Source organism: Cardiocondyla obscurior, linkage group LG12, assembly GCF_019399895.1.
Source record: "Cardiocondyla obscurior isolate alpha-2009 linkage group LG12, Cobs3.1, whole genome shotgun sequence".
Taxonomy (NCBI): domain Eukaryota; kingdom Metazoa; phylum Arthropoda; class Insecta; order Hymenoptera; family Formicidae; genus Cardiocondyla; species Cardiocondyla obscurior.
The window spans coordinates 988,701-1,009,221 of record NC_091875.1 but is presented as its reverse complement, the minus strand read 5'-3'; the positions used below and the strand labels follow the sequence as shown (position 1 = coordinate 1,009,221).

The 20,521-nt window shown below is 46.4% G+C and overlaps 1 long non-coding RNA gene across 1 annotated transcript in view; it reads left to right on the top strand.

The window, feature by feature from the left end:
• Window positions 1–7,629: 7,629 nt before the first annotated feature.
• LOC139107069 (uncharacterized) overlaps window positions 7,630–20,521 on the top strand; it is a 40,449-nt gene continuing 27,557 nt past the window's right edge. Inside the window, exon 1 of the long non-coding RNA XR_011546461.1 lies at window positions 7,630–8,698. This is a non-coding gene — a long non-coding RNA (uncharacterized lncRNA). The remainder of the gene's footprint in view (window positions 8,699–20,521) is intronic.

The window sequence follows — 20,521 nt, the reverse complement described above, 5'->3', positions numbered from 1 at the left end:
GTACACGTCGGTTTCAGGCACAATCCGGTAGGTCTATTGTCGTCTCATAATCGATATTAAATACACTTGGAGCGGAGGGAAGACGCGCGGAACGAAAAGGATGGACGGAGACACGTCGAAGAAACAGACGGAGAAACGAGGACAAGAAGAACGAGCGGCGGACAGAATTGGAGCCCCGTGTAAATCGAGCTGTAAGGAGGCGCGAGAGGGTAGCCAGGTGAACAGAGACGTATCGACGGAGGAGTAAAGCGAGAGAAAAAGAGAGTAAAAATGAAAAAAAAAAGGAGAGAAAAAAAAAGAAACACCGGAGAGATAGAGAGAGAGGGAGGTGGGAGAGTAGGGCACCCTATAGACATTCGATACCGCTCGGGTTGTATTGCTTTCTCGTGTGGCCGGGCGGACCACGTCGATCCACACACACCGTATGGTTTTATTTGTGGTTACCGAAATTACAGGTTGCGGCCCCGGAGGGGCCGCCGCGATGTAACACACGGGAGAATAACAGCCGATCGATACCGACGACAGTTCGAGGTACGGATGAGATGAGAGACGCGACGTGCCTCGTGGTCCCTTTCTCGCACGGCGAGTTCAACCGAGAACCACCATGCAACCGATCCGGTGCGCTACTGACCACGCCAGACACGATGATAGGCCGAGATCTCCGCTCGGAGCTTTCAACGAGGCTTCCGGGGTCGCGGGCGAAATCGCGAAGCCGTGGCTGCCCACCGATTAGCCCACGTGTGGCTTCAGCGGATTCAACTATAATGCCGCGATCGACTACAAGTCGTTCACGCGCGTCGAAACTAATACCGTATCAACTTCCCGACAGATTTTTTATGTAAATTTAAACGACTTGAACACCGAGTACTTTGCAAAAGAATAATAAAGTGTACAATTTTTGGAAAAGTTTTTTTTTTTTTTTTTTAATATGGACGAGGAAGGTGCGAAAGTACACCCTGCGACGCGAACCCCCGCGCCAAGAATACGTAACTACGATTGATCGTTGTAAATTGGCCGATTACGCGAGCCAGATAAATCCAGACGAGAGCTCGCGGTTTCCGCACCGAGGCAGATCGAGACGAGCCGTGGAGTCGCGACGGAAAGTACGTTTCGATCTCGCCGCTAAGGGAATCCCGATGTTAGAATTTTTACGTGTCATATATTCCGGATCTTATAGAATGTTTAAGTATTCATCGGAGTCTAAAAATATATCCGCCAAGCGCCTCTCGACTCGCGTGTACTCAAACGCATATATATGTATACATAACGGTCCGAGAATTATCCTCGGCTAGTCATTCTCCCTCGCTCTAGATCGTAACCTATCGTATCTCCGATAGAGATTGGAAAAATATAATCAATCAAGCAGCGTCGAAAGACACAAGCGGAGAATGGATTTGTTGATCCGACACGCGGGCTTTATTAATAAAGATAATTGCGATACGCCGCGGAATAGAGCGAACTGCTCCGGTCGATAGTGACCCGCGTGGCGAGAAAAATGGATACGAGCATAAACATCGATGCGATAAGCGGCAGCCCGGTGAGAAAGGCGGGGGTACATAATCGAAACCTCCGGCTCCGATCTGCGATAACCGCGTTCCTTTGTATTCGCCACTGTCACGAGTGCGCGATCGCTTCTCTTGCGCGATAAACTATTTGAACTGCGCAGAGACGAAGCCTGCGACAAATTGGCACGTTGCGCGGCGATAGCGCTTCCAGAAAAATGCATCCCACCCCAAAACCTTTTCGTCATAGGCGGAGAAGGGGGTACGTTGCGTCGCAAAAAATAATGCTCGATTACACAATTACCGCGAAATCGCGCAACCCCCGGCCGCCGACCGCCGCCGGCCGTCGACAAGAGTATTAGCGTGCACAAAGAAAACCGCTATCTGCATAAAACACGACACGCATAAGACGAGCGATAATGCTGTTCCTACGCTAATCGCTTGGTGCGCAGCTTTGTGCGGGCCTCATCCTATTATCGGTCACGACCGAATCGATAAATCAATTAATTCCGTTTCGCTCGCCGATGCTCGAGACGCGCAAATTGATACGCATTCGTCCGTTTATTATCGCGTACTGCGCGCTGACACTGAAAAATCGATGTGTACGCCGTTATCGCCGGGTATGAATTTCTCTCGCAAAAATGCGAATGCTAATCGCGGGGAATTGCGCTGAAATTGTAACAGAGTGCGAAAGGCTTCGCGGATAATCTGAAATGATCACGAATACCCCGTGGAATAATCCGCGGGATAGCGACGCCGAGTATATATTTTCCCGTCGTCGGTTCCGGGTTGTCGCGGTCTCGCAGAATGTCATTTTCTTACGCTGTCGCGCGAACATGTCTTCCTTTTTAAGGTGTGCATTTTTCAAAATGTTACCGCGCAATGTTCTCGGGCAACATCCGCGAGAAAGTATCGAGGGATCTCCTCGGAGCGTCTTTGTTTTCGGCGAATATCCGCGTGGTGATCTCGTTGCCGGCGAATCCTCCCCCGGGGATATTTTCGCGGTGCATAAGAAAACATACGTCAGGAGATACGTTCGCGGCGCCGCGAGATCGATTCGAGGTTTTTCGTGGCCGGATGCGCGTCGAACGTGACGAACGGTCGTCAGCGAGAAGACAAACCCCGAAGATCCTCGTTAAAACGCCGCGATCGGAAGCGTGCGACTCGTTTCTTTTTTTTTTTTTTTTTTTTTACGCGTCTCGTAAAACGCGAGATGCGGCGTCGTCAGGCCGTCCTGGCGCGAGGAGAGAAAACCACACGGAGGCGGTGTGTTATCGGCTTCTCGGCAAGATAACCGCAAACGGTTTCCCCGTAGCGATCGGTGTCTATCGTTCCACGAACGTTCCCCGTGCCTCGCGTCCCGCATTTCCACCGACAACGCAAACCACCGCGGTTCCCGCGGCCTCCTTTAATCACCCCGTTCGTCTTTCTCGGCGGTAAACGACGCCAGATGCTCGAGCGTTATCTTCCGCCGCGTCCGAGGAGCTTTCCACGATGACGCGTCACCTTTGCGGGGTGAGAAAAAAAAAAAAAGAATACGTAATGTCCGCGCGAAATACACCTTAAATCATATTTGCACGTTCGGTGAAAAATAGGCAGAAAAATCTCGGCCAGAAGCGATACGTCATCGTCGTAATAGTGGACAATTTGATGCACTTGTGGGAAGATATTCGTTTGAGCATTAAGATCGCGGCGATTTCTATTAATGGAGTGCGACTGAACACGGATATAAAGGCGTAATTAATTTTTTTATTTAGCTCGCAGACTCGTAGTAACGAAACTTCAACAATGGGATAATTAAAATGGCCTTAAAATAAAGAACTACGAAATGAATTGTAGATAATAAACGACACCTTGTTTATCGGTCAAATTGAAGTAGACTTCAATTTGAAGCTGTTGCCGAGATTATCGCGGTCGAGATTAAAAAAGAAAAAAAAACGACGGCCTATAAATAGTACGAATAGATGTATCTTATCATGAGAGATCGATTTTCATGATTCGCTTTAGCCCGCTTAGGGGATAAATTACCCATTCCGACGGGATATACAAATTAGAATCGGGTATCGGAATAAATCAGGGATGAATCCCGGACGACAGCGAGATTCTTCGACATAGCCTGGATTCCGTGATCGCCGATCGATCGGGTATCAGATAATCTCTAAGAAAGAATATTTTAATGGCGAGGTTCCCACGCGTGAGAAAGAGAGAAAGAGAGAGAGAAAGAGAAAAAGAAAGATCTCGCCGGTATTTCGGATGGCATAAAAAAAAAATGAGGGGAAAGGGAAACGTTTCGTAATCTGACGCTCGTCTTTCATCGGTATCGTCTGCCGAGTACAATGTCAAGTCTTTGTCATCTCTGTGCTCGGAAACTTGCACGAAACGCATCAAGATATCAACGCGTTCACGATTGAATTTTTCGTCCTTTTTTCGTTGATTCGTATCTTATTCAATTTTTTTTTTTTTAAGAAAAAAAGGTTTCTTTTATTTTCCCTAGACGTTTGGTGCATGGATTCCAGACAAATGATTCAATACCTGCTCCGGAAATACGCATGATGCGCGCCGCGACGTGATTAATACAGCGAAAAGAGAACCCGGTCGCTTGTTAGTCTGACGCAAGCCCGAAACGATTTCTCCTCGATAAAATTAAAAGCGGAGCAGCCGACGTATCGTATTACATAATAGAATTATTCATCGAAGTACCATCGCGCGTCGGCAGGACTTTAGATTGATGGTTAATACCCAGACCTCTTCATTATGCGGAATAATTTTTATAATTTATGCGCGATTGAAACGACCGCGGTCACTTAGGAAGATTATCGCTTCGAAGGAGCACACGTGGCAAGTTTTACGTCTGTCGAGGTTCACGCGTAACTCACGATGGACATAAATTCGCACGCGACGCCTCCGCGCGGTAAACTCAGATTAAAACGGTCTCGAAGATCCTGGAAAAACTTACTTTTCACGCGGCCACGTGTCACGAGAAGGACTTAAATCATTTATAACGATAAATTTAATCGCGCGAGGTATCGGTGGCACTCCCGGTTGAACCCGGCGGACCAAGCTCCGCTCGAGATCGCCGCGATCAATCCCCAGCGACTGTTCTGCGGAAAGGACGTCCGGTCCAAAGGGTGAACATCCTGCCGACGCGCGATGCGCGTGTTCTCACGATCGCGTTACGTTCCGCGTCGGGATGAAAGATTTATGTCGGTCCCGCGAGGGAGCCAGCTTTCGCTTCTCGCACGGCGAGCGCGAGGAGAACGCGCGCACGGACGAGAGCGTTCTCCATTTTCGTGCCAGCGAGGAGATGGGTTTACAGGCTCGGGGCCGCCGCTCGCTCCCGGCGGCGATCTGAGTTTATCACACTCACCTTGACTCCGAGGACGGTGTGGATGGCCTCTTCGACGCGCGCGAAGTTTCCCTTGCCGAGGGGCCTCAGCATCTGATACTTGCCGACGCGGATCAAGGTCTTTCTCGCGCCGAGCCCGACGACATCGCCGTTTCCCTTGCCGGTCGTCGTCATGTCCCGCACGTTAAGCCGCGACTGTCGAAAATTTCGTCACGGATCCTCGATTTCGCGCAAATATCGAACTTCCTGTCGTTGCGAGAGCCGGGTCTCCGCGAAACGTTACGAGGCGATAAGGACGATACGCGGCTCGCGTGACTCAGACATTTTCACGGCTGTGCACGATTGCGAGATCTCGATTGCTACGAGAAAAGCTGTCTTTTTTTTTTTTTGTTCTCTCTTTCTCTCTCTTTCTTTCTCTCTATCGATTCCTGCCTACTCGTGAAACGATCGAATACGTCACTCTCTATAAAATGGCGAACAAGCCGGCTGTGCCGATAAGGGCGCCGTTCCTATCTCCTCAACTTGATCTAAGCACGACGGCAGTTTTATTTGTTAGACAACATTCGCCGGAAGCGGGAAGTAAAAAAAAAATCGTATATAAAAATTAATTAATTAATCAAAGCCAAATATCTGTCTTTCATCGTTGTACCCTTTGCTACGGAATGTATCATGACACGGTGAAATTAATTGTGCGCGTTTGATGTTAACGTACGATTTTTACGTTTCATTTTCATTAATGAATGCGTATCGACAAACACTTCGTATTAACATGCGACATAAACATATTCGAATATATCGCGCGGAAGCGACGTTCCACTAATATTTGTATTTTCATCAATTACAATTTGCGTGAAGCAATTAATTGCGTACATTTCAATGCGATAATTCCCACATAATGATGAACAGCGAGCAACGAAGCTTTGTATCATATCAGAATAATTACGGGCTTGGCATAAGTCCCACGTTTTACTTTGCCAAGTCGGTTTCCACGCATTTATTTCGACCGACGCTGATTATTAGAATTGAACTTCAAACATTTAATCGTATCACATTCTATTTCAATTTACAAATTATGAAAAAGAAAATCATGCGACTCACCAATCTGCATGAGCTTCAGCGGAGTTGTTGAATTCTGGCGGTGACTGTAACATAAAAAAACAATATTAATAAAGACATGTCAATTAATGAGATTAATAAAAAAATATATATTCTTTTTTAATTTATACTTACTTAAAAGTTGCTCCGCCGATGCAGGATGCCCGTCCCGGGCCTGCTCCTCCTCTCAGTTTGTGTGTCGAGTCATCCTTCCGCGCACAAGTAACTCGCGAATATCCCGACCGTGATTTTAATCGCGAAAATTTACTATGATCACTTACGCGCGTCCCATGTTCGGCACTCGCGTTCAGAATAAAGCCATGCAAAAAAAATACGACCGAATACTTAACGAAACTCCCGGAACGGCCGACGAACCGGCTGCGGTTCGTATAATTCTTAATCGGCGGTGACGAGACTTGTAGACACGACGGTGGGTGCAGCTGCGTCGATCTGTAACAAAAAAAAAATTAAATTAAATTATAGAGATGCTGTTTAATTTTACAAGAAGAATACACGTGCTTCTAAACGGTATATCAATTAAATAACTAAAGATAAATTTTTCCATTACGATAAGCTATTAGATTTGTATTTCGCAAAAGTGATTATTACCTCTGGAGTTGCTCCGTGGATGCCCGATGCCTATCCGAGGCCTCCTCCTCCTCTCAGAATAGTGGACCTTCCTCTCAGACCGTCTGAACATTGTCCTCGCCCTGGTTGCCTGCAAAACAAGCCCAGACAAATCATTAAAACCACGCGTGTCTACGCAACACATCTGATATAAAAGGATTACTGCGGAGAGATAAACGCGGGATATAACTTGCTTTACGGAAAGGAGATATACTCACACGTGTTCTCCTCACACGAATAATCGAGAGGAGAAGATAGTTATCGTGCCGGGCGGTTTTCGTTGAACGGAAGTGCGAATTTCGGTACGGAGACACGTGCTTGCCGTGCCGTGCGTAGTACGTGTGTGCTCGCGCGACCGCTGGAGAAGGACGAAGCGAGAGTGGGAGTAGTGGGGGAATATACCTAGCGTGCGGCACGTAGGCTCGCGCTCTCGCTCACTCACCCCGTCTTCCGTCCCCCCCGCGGCTATCTATGCGTTACTCTAACTCGCAGAAAAATTGTTACCTTGGAGTTGCTCCGCTGGTGCAGGACCCTTCCTGGACCTCCTCCTCCTCTCAGGATGTCTCCGGGATGTCGGGTTGGTCCTCCTTCAATGGTGGTGTATTATCTGAAACAAAAAAATTTACAGTTAATATTCTGTTCTGTTCAATGTATTATTCAGGGTGTATTGTTAATATCTTACCGCGCGCGTGTTTCGGTGCCGAGCGACCGGACGCACATTCCAACACTAGCACGCACCGTTCTCTTTACTTTCCGCACTCCCCGCGTCTACAGTCGTTGACTCCCGAACGTACGCAATGTTCTCTGTGCACTTTATCTTTCTCAAGTTCCTAAAAAAGAAACACTAAGGTCTTCTATCACCCTCCCCCCTTGCCTCAATCGTCGTCAAGCACCGACGACGTGGCTTGTGTTCTTTAAATAGGATATTAAATTCGACGAATTGTTAATCTAAGTTAAAGCTCGGAGTCGCGAGAAAACATACTCCAGCGTGGAAAAAAAACGAAGCAAATATAAACAGAACTCGGCAGATACCTAGAGCACGGTGAGCTCATAAAAAAAAACGTAAACACAACTCGGCGTCCAGCTCGTCTCGCTTGCGCGAGAAGGACAGCACGCAATTGACGATCGACTCCATCGTCTGTCTCACTCTTTTTACGCGGTCCTCTCGCTCTCTCCAAGGGCCGAAATCTCTAACGGGCTACTTCAGTCTAGTCGCGGAGCATCGGGCGCGGGACGTGTCGTTAATCGCTCCGCGATCTCGCGTGTTTTCGACCGCGGATAGGAAAGTATCGCATACGAATTAGTGTCGACGTTGTCGATTCGGTAACGGGCGATCATATTTTGCACGTCTGAGCTACTCCACTCATCGTTTTGTGCATCGTTTCGTTCCTGAAAAAAGTGCCTCGGAACGACAAGGTTACGTCGCGAGCGCCAGCGCGCACGGAGCATCCGAGCATTATTCCGCGTATTATTCGGACATTTCCGACCGGATTCTTCCATTACAAATTACTTCGGCAGGTCCCGGTAACAGTGATTGTCAGTGTGAGGAGATCCGCATCTCGCCCGTCTTCTTCGTCGCGGCCGGGATTCTCATCCCGTTTCGGACAGCTGATTTTTTAAGAACTCGAGGAACATTAAGTGCGCGAAGAACATTAAGTGCGCGAGGAACATTTCGTATCGCGGTCCGTCTCGTTCGCTGCTTAGCACAAGTGCGCGGTATCGTTCGTTCCACCGACGAGGATCGATCGAAGAACTAAAAAGACTTCGTTTTACATCGTAGAGACTTTCTTGTTGCGAGATCGAGAACGACTCGAGTGAAAGACCCGGTGGGAAGCAAGCAAGACTACGAAGATCGAGAGTCCAAATTGATACAACGAATATTCGTCGCGCTTAATTTTAATTATAAACAATCGCCGCGATAATCCACCGTCATTCGGTCGTTCGTCTCTCGAGTAAAAAAAAGAACAGTAAAATAGTGTCGAGTGATTTGAAGTGCTACAACACGTCAGGATATTCCAGAAGCTGCCACTGAAGGAAGGAAGGAAGGAAGGAAGGAAGGAAGTCAGGAAGGACGGACGGACGAAACGATGGAGAATAATCTACCCTAACCTAACCGATAGCTGCAAATGTAAGTAAACCGGCCACACGCCGTAGATCACTCAACTATAATTATACAAAAATTAATATAATTATGTCTGTATGTAATGACTGTAATGACGCGCGCGAATTGAGATCTTTTGTAAAACAACGCGCCTGGTTTCTTCTAACCTTCTAAAAAAAAAAAAAAAAAAGAAAAAGATAAATCATATTTGGTATAACTATACCCGCTGAGAAAATAATTGAGTCCATCATCATCATTAGAACTAGCCCGAAGTCTTATAGTCAACACTTTCCTCTCGGCGTAATCTTTTCTTCTCTCATTTGATTTCCTCAAGTTTAACCCGATGCTGTTAGTACGTCGGTGATCATGCGGCTCACGTATTTCCGTCGTGCCTCGCAGACGATCTCGCGGCAAAGATATGATAATTACGCGAAATCGAAATCGCGCGTCGCGGTCAGCTATCGCCGGGGAGGACGCTAATTGCACACGTCGGTGCAGCGAGGTCAGCAGGAAGTCGCTATCTAAGGCAGGACTCGGATATCTCTCCCGCGCTCTTTATGACAAACAGCTGTTCTGTCTGAGTCAGAGTCGCGGCCTTGGCGGCGCCGTACCAGAAGATCAGCCGTGAATTCCGTCATTAGCGTCGACGAAACGCTACTCACGCCAAATACGGGTCCACGGGAAATTCCGAATATCTCGAAGCCCGCCGCGTTTTCCCACAATCCCCACCGACTTTCCCCGCCCGTGACGTACGCGCGGCCTGTTTACACGACATTTAATCGCCTTAATCACCGCGCGGAGCCGAGCGCATTCGACATCCGCTCGCGCGATTTTGCAATCGGACGCACTAATTGATAAAGTTAATTGCGCGATAGAATTAGTAAGCAAAACTCCGGGCGCGAGGAAAAGCGGGAAAGATTTAATAACGTTTAACTGCGTCTTAGAAACTCAGATGATGTCTCGAGTATATCTTTCCCCCATGCATTTTGCACGCGAGAAAATGGAATTGGGGCACACGTATCCAAATGTCAAGTAAACGAGAGAGTAGAATCTTAGACGGAGGAGAAGCGCAAAGGAGAGAGTGATTTATTCAGAGATACATGTTAAAGCTCTTACAATCTGGCCGCGGTAGGTTATCATAAAATTTCGAACGTAGGAGCGAAATAAATGGAAGGAGAGCCGTCTACGTCGAAATGACGATTGTTATTTGATCGACGTTTATGCGATTCACTTTGCAACGCGATCCGAGCATGGCCCGCCCGCATACTCGCTGTGTCACACTACCACCGCTTGACCCACTCACCCGTCCTGAAAAGAGATCGATAATGCGCGCGGATCGAGATATGTTTTGACAGCCCGCGATAACTTCTGATGCCGGCCGGACAATGCTAAGTTTGTGCTCCCGACGACGCGCAACGGCGCGGAATGCTGTCGCAGATGGTAAACTGCATTTAAGAACGCCGGGGCCCTTATCGATTTGAAAACAAATTGTTTTCTTAATCTGCGAACTTCCCGATAAGTATCAATTATGGAGCAGCGCTGGTAATAAAACGACATGTAGCTCGTTTCTCGCTCGCGATTTCATCAGCCTCTAGCCTCGAGCGATTGAAAGTTTAGTAAAACGCTCTGCTAAATATCAATTGATACGCACACATCTCTACAAATTCTAATATATGATTTTTTAAATACTTTTTATGCTCGTAATGAAGTAGTAAAATATTTAAATTTTTACACACTTTAAGATGTTCGTGAAATCACGAAGATATGTTTTTGATGGCAAAAAAAAAATGTTTTTTTTTTTTTTTTATTATTATTTCTTTAGTAGATAATAGTCACCTAAAATTGAAATTTAAACCGGAGCTATTAATAACTATTTTTTTAATTAACAAGTTTTATTTTGACGTGAAATTAATTTTAAATCGAGCTCAATTACGAATTAATTTCGCTACTTTATCGCGGTTTTTTTAAACCCAGCGTCCAAGTACAAGTGCAAGCACTCGAGGCGTTTCTTATCGATGAAGTAGCACGTGCACGCGCCGCGTATCGCGCGAAGAAAATACGGCCGGGGGGGACACGTAGAATCGGCAGGAAAAGACGTCGGGAGGAGGGACCTGAAAACCCTGATAGGGATTTGTCGTGAGACAATAACGATCGGGATGATTCACGAGACGCGATAAAGACGGCGTACTACGTACATACTACATACAATACCGTAAATGCGTCTTGCACTTTGGCCCGGCTTCGTTACTCCGCACGTGGATGACGCGCAGCAATGTCTCTCGTTTCCGTTAAATATACTTTATTTCAGTAAAGTTGCGTATAAAGAAAATTAAAAAAAAAGTAAAAATAATTAAAAAAAGAACCCGTGGACAAGTATCGATTTTTTAACGTTCAGGAATCTCGTTGAAGGAGTTTAAGATTTGAAGCAAAAATAATAAGTATAATATTTATCAGAAATGATTATACATGAATCTCCATTAAAGAGATTAAAGTTTAAAGATAAGTGATAAACATAGTGCGAATTGGAAAGAATTTTGTACATATATTAAAAGCGACTTATTTGAACGAAGCGGTTTAAATAACACGTCAAACGTTTCTACAAAATTTTTACGAAAAATAAAATAAAGCCGATTACCCGTTCTCCCAAAGTTGCATGATTAATGCACGTGTTTTATATTCGTACATCCTTTTTTCGCTATGCCATTTATATTCATTCTTGTTGCAACCGCAAAAAAATCGCTCGCGAGGAAGGGATTCGTTGCGATTGCGGCGGCCAAGAGCTAACCGACGATCCCGTGGAGACGCGAAAAAAAAAAAAAAAAAGAAAAATATATGTGCACCAGCAGATATCTCGGCGGTCTTATGCTAATGCATCTTATTGCGTAACGACAAGCGGCGATCGATAAGTGGCGATTTATTAGCCGCGGGACGTGTCCGACGACACGCAGATGTTCGCCGCGTTGATTCCGCTCTATCTTAGTTTTCGTCGCTGTCACTCTCGCACTCTCCCTCTCTCCCGTTTCTCTTTTATTTTCTTTCCCCTTCGTTTCTCTTCGCTTCTCTATCTTTATCTCGCCTTGTCGCTCCCGGATCTTCTTCTCCCTGCGGCTTCCCCCGCGTGTCCATCGCGCGAAAGATTAGGCGTGCCACTTGCGTACGCATATCCTGAGACGTGCATGTGCACGCAACACTATCGCGGCACGTGCTCGCGCGATTATCCACTATACGTTGATATTCTTGATAGTCCGGCTGAATTTTCGCTGAGAAATCATCGCGAGGTTCCAGGAAACGTTTCACCTTGGTGGCCGCCGCGCCAGACGTGACTCACCTGCGCGATAATGCTCGGAATAGTGAAATATGCGTAATTGGATACGCCTGATAGCGGTGATGCCACTGAAACCTAAATCTACGTGTCGCAACAAGCATTTAATTCTGATTTCAAAACTCTCAGTCGTTTGAAACATTAGGAATCTAATTTATTTTTTTTTTTTTTTTATTTAACGGTGTTGAAATTGTATCAAAATACTTTAAATATATCCATTATTAATTACGCGGCGTATCGGAACGTACCAACGCACGGAATATACTCTGAAATTGATAGACGAGGCTTATACTATGTTACGTAAATTAACTTCGCAATGCAGAACGTTTTATCGTGCTGTTTTCTCGATTAAAAGTTCCCCCTATTTTTAAATCAGAGTCAGAGTAAAGCGCGTGGCAGGGTATTAAGTCGCCAAGTGGCGAACCGAAGGAGAGAAATTGATTCCAAGGTGTTCTGCGGATCGTAATACGTCGCGGCGGATAAGAAACGGATGCGATTAGGTTGCGCCGCGCGTACTGCACGTCGATCCCACACGTGAAAAAGATAACGGCGCATCGAGATACATCGTCGAGTTATCGGCCGTCCGTCTTGGGATTTGCGCGTAAAAATTTTCCGTCCCGTTCCGCTATCGTCTTCGAGGAGGCAGATGAGAGAAAAGTGTAGCGGCGTAAGCAAAGCGCGGCCGCCGTTTTAACCAAGTGCGCTTCTCTCGCACGCGTACGTGAAATTAATTGATCGCGGCGCACGATCCCGAGCGTTATCAACGTATCAGGCGGCCGCGCGGCCGCGCAATCGATGGTAACGGCGTTTAATTGACTCCCCCCCCCCTCGCCGCGCCGTCGCAAAATGCAGCACGACAACACGACCAGCGAGCGCATTATATTGATTCGCATCGCCGTCATTAACTCTACAGTCCTGTTTCTATCGGGGGGAGGGAGGGTGGGTCTCTATAGTTACACACCGCGCGATCCTACGCATCAATAACGGCAGCTCGGCGCGGAACGACGATCCGATCCGTCTTGGCAGATTTAACTGGAAAGTGTCGGATATTTTCCTGCGCATTCAATTACGTGTAATTGAGCTTGGGGACCTCTTTATCGCTATCAGGCGTCACTCGGCAAATTTGTAGTATCGCGAGGGAGTTCGCGAATTCGTAAACTTTTATCTCTGCACGTGCCCACGTTTCACTCGTACATCGCCGTCGGGATTATTAATTATCAGCGGGCCGCGCGCCAGTCGCGTTATATTTATCGCGCGTACAACGTCCACTTAAATACTGATTAACTAATTTTGCGACGTTGCGCGACGCCGCGCGTGTTAAAGGTAAACGAACGACCGTCGTTTTCGCGGCCGCGCGGCTCGCGATTATCAGCCCGGTTCCCGTTTTAATTGAGCCGAGTTCAGGTATTATCATAATCCTCCGCTCTCTCCGATTGCTTCGCTCTCTGTCGAAATTACAACAGTTGTGCGTTTAACCTGTTTGCGATGTCATTAGTCTATCAATTACCCTGGGAATATGTCGGGTAACTATCCTCGACTGCCGCATCGAGGTCTTCGGAGGCTGTGCAACTCTGCTCGTCTTGTCGTTACCGTTATCATCTGAAGGCGCTTCGCTCATCTTGTGACAACTTTCGTATTATTGAGAATTATTTAACGTTAAAATTATCGAAAATTATGAAATTAAAGAATTTAATATTTTGCCTTTTTTTTCGTTTTTTTCTTTTAATTACGTTAATTTTCAATGCAATTATCTCGTTTATTCTTATCTGAAAAAAAAATAACGAATTGCTCGATTACGATGCACCCATCGTCGGAGATACAAGAGCCTTATCGTCCTGTTAAACGCGCAATATCGATACGTCCCTTATCCGTAAATCGGGTTATGACGATTACCCAACCGGCGGCATGGCGTCTTAATAAGGCTGACAGCGCGGCAGGGAGGATCGTGAATCACTACTGACTCACTGTGACACACGCGAGTCTGTGCAAAGTGCCAAGTGTACTTTGTCAAGTACTAAAATCGACAGAGTTGCACGTGCCATCGATTGTATGTTGCGCACCGCACCGCCGTTGATCAATTAAAGCGTCGCGGATAAATAGCCGCGGGTTCGCCGATGACTAATTTTTTTTTTTTTTTAATTATTCCGCGTCTTTTTTCAATTAAAAAAATTCCCAAGAGGTGTTCTATACACTCCAGATCCCCAAACTTTTCAACGTCCAAACGTATTTCGATATCCTTATTTAAAAAAAGAGAGATATAAAAATTATATTGTTGTCCGATTGTTGCTACTTTTGTCAGCTAAATTTATCTCATTTTTTATATTGTAATTACTATTATTTTTTCGTACGTATAAAGTGCACTTTTCCTCAAAACGCTTTATAAATACTCTACGCGTAGAGATTATTAATCGCAAAAGCCAATTTGCGGTAGCCGACGTAGAAGAAGCGAGAAAGCAAGTGACGCGTGCGAAGCACGTGCTCCGTAATGTATAGTCGATATATAAAAAAAAGGCAATTTTTAAGAAAACGTTAAGATCGAAAGTTTGATTTGTTTATACGTTCCAAGACACGTGTGACAATTGATTCTCTGAATGTGCGACGGGTCGCACGTCATTTCGACGAAAAACGACGGTGTGCAACGTAATTTGAGTGCCACGCGAACAATCGCGCGGGAGAGAGAGAAAGAGACTGGCTACCTTCCCTGGGGAACTAATGCGCGCGCGGCCGATGATGTACTCGACAATCATAATTTACTGCACGGCCCGCAGCATGGATAATGGGTAACATACGTCCGTTTCTTGCGGCTAGCAAAACGAAGGACGGCGCTTCCGTTCTCCACGTCGGCGCGTCGCTCCTCACCATCTCTCGAACCTCAGCTTCCGCGAAGCGAGCAGCGGTACTCCGCGCTGTCCGATCTCTCATAAAATGTCCGATACAGCTCGCGGAATAAGTGACGGAGAGACGGCGCGGATGAGAACGGGAAGATAGGAAGGAGGCGACCGGAGCGGAAATAACGATCGCCGAATCTCCGCCTCTTTGTCGTTAAGCCTTCTTCGATCGCCTCCGATCGTCCGTTCGCCCCTTAACGGTAAAAGCCTCTTTTTCGCGCAAAACTGCGTTTCTCGCAACCGATCGGGGGGGCCATTCCGCCTGTTCTCTTTCCCCGTCCTGCGCAATTGTAATCGGCGTTGCTTCGCGCGACACGTTCGCGTCACGAGCCTTAATGCTTCACAAGCGAAAAAATAAAAATTGACGACGGTGAATTGCAACTGTTCCCGTGGCCGTTCTCTTCGCCTTATCTCCTTCGATGTTCGTGACTAATGCTGATAATCTCCCTTTTTTTTTTTCTCTCTACAATTCTGTCGGCTGCGCAAACAATCGCGCGTTACGTGTCTCAAACCGTCGCGATAAAATGCACAATTAAAAAAAAAGAAGAAAAAAAAAATATCTGCTTAGTATTGGTATTGTTTACCTACGCTAATCTCGCAAAACGTTAATAATAACACGTCCGTTGCCGTGCACGTTCGATGTTCAGATTCGCACGAAAGATTCACGTGACGCACGCGACAATTAATATTTCAATAGGTAGTTTGTACCGCGGCGGGAGAGTTGCTTAAAACGCCCTCGCTCTGGCTGTCGACGGTTCACGCCACCGATACTTTTCAGGAAGGATTCCTCCATCGGCGAAGTGAAGGCACGTCGTTTTATAGTATTTCTCGGGCATAGATGCGTCGAAAGAAAGAACCCCCGACTGAAAGTGACGAGTGTCGTGCGGCACGTCTCCGGGAAGTAGAGTGGAGGTTAAAGTTATACAGAACTTCAATTAGGGCGAATAATAACCGCCTTCCCGAGAAGTCGCGGTGCAAGTTGAATTAAACATCGCAGATGCACAAATAAGTGTGCCGTAGTTTCGCTGAGTTACGCCGGCGTCTACATTGTCGCGACGGCCGCTATACCTGGTATGAATCTTTTAAAGCACACATCAACTGCCGTTATAAAAAAAAAAAAAAAAAAGAAAAAAATAGAAGAAGAAAAGAACCTGCGTGCTTATGCCACGTGGTTGCACCGGTGGCCCTTCGGATACGTCCGAAAATGCGAAAGGTAATAAGAGCGAAATCGATTGCGATGAGTAATGTGGAATACGTCGACGTGTTGCCACCGAAGTTAAAGTATGACAGTAACTATCGCGGTTTTTCCCAGCTGCGTTATATCATTTATCAGCACCACGAGACATACCATTTTTAAAATTTTTTATATTTTTTTTATTTACTTTTTATTTTTTAGATAGAAATAATTAATTTTTTTTTTTACTCGACTTTTAAAAATATAGTAAGTAATTTATTGTAACGGACAAAACTTGAGAAGACACGTTTATAAGTTTCTTAACGTTTAATTATTTAAGTTTGGCTTGAAATTATTTCTGCCGCTGGGATTTTATAAGGTACTCGTCGTTTCGCTATTCGTTCCGTTTCCTCCGGAAAAATCCATGGAAATATTTCAGCCGCAGATCGACGTAGCCTTCTCAAGAAGCGATACACCGTCCTGTCTCTCTCGATTTAACAGACGTTGCTTATCCCGCATCTTGCTTTACGTTTCTTCAGAAATCTTAACGAAGATTAAAGATCTTTTTGGAATTGAATTAGCTGACGAAAATGCGTACTTTAATCTCGTTAATTATAGGCCGTACAGAAATTGACGATAGATTACGGGCTTGTCGATTTTATCATTAATCAAGCGGTTATTCTGAACATTGCGAGACATTGCGAGCGTAACAGCAGTCTTATCGCGGACATAAAACGTACTTCCCTATTTACTATATGTATATCGAGATAGTACTTGATCGATAAGTGATATTGGCAGCAGCTTAGCCGGGTATCGAAGCACCGAGTGTGTCGAAGTACAGATATGGAGACTACCCGTGCAAAGGTATGGATACTTCGAAGGTCATAATATCGTCAGCATCCCTAGACACGTGAGATTGAAAGCGGTTTGCACCGGTGGACGTGCGCGCACAATGAGGAAAAGAGAGGGGAAAAGCGTCAGATAGAGCTCGGTCGAGAGTAGAGTAGCCCGTGCCGAGTGGAAGTCGAGAGGTGAGACGAGACGAAGCGAGATAAACAGACGAGAGAGAAAGAGAGACCACGAGAGAGGGGTTTACGACAGGGTGGAGGAGAACGAAGGAGAGACGGATAGAGCAGGCGAACGAGCGGGAATGACACGGTGAGAGATCGCGAGGGCACCGCGAGAGGTAGAGAGATCGAGGAAGGGGGGGCAGGGGTAATTACTCTGGCGACATTGACCCGGCGGCGACCCGACAGCCGCTCTCGCTCGACTCGCTCGACTCGCCTCCGACTCACCTACACGCCTACACTCGGTTTACCTCTTCACCTCTCCCTCCCCCCGCACCTCACCCCCGCTGCCCCTCGGCCGCTTCCCCGCCCGTCGCACTTCACCACCCCGGCGAGCTCCTCCTCGACCTCCTGCCTCTCTTCCTTTTCTTCGTCTTCCTTTCCCGTTCGCGGTCTCGCCCGTCTCTTTCTCCGCTTCTTCCACGCGGCGCGCGGTTCATCCGAGTTCACTCCCCGATCGCCGAACCCGAAAGCACCAGCGTCGGAGAGAGCGAACGCTGCAGCCTCCTCCACCTCCTCGGTCGACGGAAGATTTCCGACGCGGTGCAACTCTACAATTTAGCCCGTGGTCCCTTCAATGAACCCTCTCTCCCGGCGTCGACCGCAAAGTTCACGGTTTGCGCTCGCCTATGCACTTGTTGACGGAGCTCAATTTCCTAGCGTGTGCAATCTTGATACACACTCGCTCGACATCGTTTTTTTTTTTTTTTTTTTTTTTTTTCTTAACTAGGCCGATAGGTCGACCGTTAATAAGTCATCGAACGCTCCTCTCTCGATCGTAACTAAAATTTCGATTTTTAGTTTCAACTTTTTTAAACGTCCACCAGAAATATCCACGACTGCGAGTCAACAGAATTTTAATGTAGCAACTTGGAGCTTTAAATTACTTTATAACCAATACCGCTAAAGCAACAGTAATCTTTCCTCCGTTACACATGCGCGCCTTCGTGCCGTACTAGCGAATCGAACGATCGTGGATCAAACGGCTAGAGGCTATTTTTTCAGCCATTCAACGACCTCCCGCGCGGCACGATGAACCGGAGGGGTCTCGTTTGCGAGGTCAATCGGCGCATGGCCGGTCGGTTTAACCGTCGGGACGGGCCGTGCAGGAAAATATAATTGACTACGGTAGCAGCGTTTCATTTTGCGTGCGTTGAAATGAACTCCTGTTTGTGCTCAAAATTGTAAAGCACCACCGAAAACGGGCACCGCGACGAGTTTTTATACTCGAGCGAGACGAATGCGGGCTTTTACGAGACACTTCTTAAAAAAGTGCCAGACAATCCGCAAATGGCCGGGGAGTAACAAAACTGACGTCGTGAAAAATCTACCCCTGCGGGGAATCTATATGTTTTATTTTATTTCATTTATTATTATTTTTTTTATTTTTTTTATTTTTTTTTTAAATACCGGGCGAAACGCGGTGAGAAGGATTTCGAGCGTGGGGCGTCGGGATTAGAGGGTTCGCTGCAAGAAGCTGCGTCAGAGAGAGGCTGGACCAGGTTTAGGTTAACGGAGCAGGTAAGCCAGTACAGTGCTAAACGAGCAACACGAAAGAAAAAGATAGAGAGAGAGCGAGCGAGGACGAGGCTTACACTCGGCAGCGTAGCATCCGACTCTGCAACATCTTTCCGGACCTGTGTAGGTGTTTGCGCGCGTGTGCATTCGTGGCAGACGCTCTGAGCCTGCACATACGGTCACGGAGGAACCTCGGCATGGCGGGCGAGCGAGCGAGATCGCGGCGCAGCCTCCCGCGGCGTTGGCAACCTGTTTTCTCTCTCCCAACCGAGTTTATTTTGATTTATTGTGTCGCCGCTAAAGAGATGTATTGTTGTGACGTATCCCCGCAGATCCCGCACGTCTTCGTGAAGGCTTCTTTGAGGTGGTGGACGGAGGAAAGGAAAATTTGAGAACATATTCTATGACTACAATGCAGCCGGATAACGCGACAGATATAACACGAGTTTATACAGAAACATGAAATTTAGATATGCGTATTGCGGCAATTATTTTAGCCAGGAGAAAAATATCGTATTTAAAAAATGATTATATATTTAAATATTTAATATTGATTTATAAATTATTTCAAGATTTATTGTGCTCAATTGCTTTTACAATATTATACGAAATTCCGAATAATTAATTTTAATACGTTGCTTCGATTTTATTTTTTTACTTCATCAATTTCAAAGTGAAGTGCGTTTCGAAGTATCAGTTATTTCTTTGCGGATAATGGAATTTTTCTACTCGCGTTAGCAACGATTTCGTTCGCCACCTAGAAGCTTAGTAATTTCGCAATTGCGTTCCCTTCCAGGGCACCGTATCCCATTAAGAATAACTGCCGTATTAATTATATTCTTTCCCCACGGTTCGGAGGCAAAACGCACGCGAATCGATACGGCTGACTACCTACCGCGATTCTCGTGGGGTCGCCGGCACAACGTGGAGGATCTTAAAATAGGCGATTTCTATGCGAGGCGAAGTAAGTACGTAAGCAGGTAGTCGAAGGTAGCGCGATAACATTCGAGATCAGTTAACCCCGAAGACGCATGGTCCCGCCAGGCGAGAAACCGTTTCCTCGAGAAAGAGAGAGAATCTCGAGTGTCTCGGGTCCTCGCGCTGCTCGTTGGACGCGGAAGAATAACATTTTACTGATTGTCAGCCCAACCTGCTTGAAGGGATGACAGCTTTATCGCGGTGAAAGAAAGCGGCGCTTTAAGTAAATGGAAGAAAAAAAAGGTTCACGATCGATCGTTCTATACGCTTTAAATATACGCCGTTTGTCTGAGACGCATCAAAATAGATGCAAGAAATAAAATCGTGCGGCGGAGAATATAATTAAATGCGAGTATTCAAGTCTTTAAAATATTCAATGGTTTTATTTTCGCAAATTCGAGAGTAACTTTAAAAAAAAATTTTTTAATTTTGAGAATTATTTCACGACTGCCCATTATTTTATTAAAAAAAAAAAAAAATATGTATATATATATTTAACTCGTGGAATCCGGAAATTCCTCGTCCGGATACATGGCTTAATCGGTTAGCGCGTTACTTCAACCCGCGGAGAAGATTTCTCTCACGGCTCGGCGGAATTTCGATTTGATATCGTGCAAATCTGTAGCACGGTCTGCGGAGCGCCTCGGCGATGCGTGTATTATGCAAAACTCCTCGAAGGGGGACAAAGCGGGCCACCCTCGTCACGTACCAGCCATTACCGACGCGGGGGAGAAAGCTACGCCAGAATCGCGGTTCGGCCCGGATGAAGCCGGGATCGTTTGGATATTGACTTTTCCCCGATGCGTCACGGATGACAAAAGATCCGGTGGGTCTATATTCGTTTACGACACTGGCAGATGCCGATAGGAACCGGAGCCAGACGAATCGGCTCGTTTACGCGGT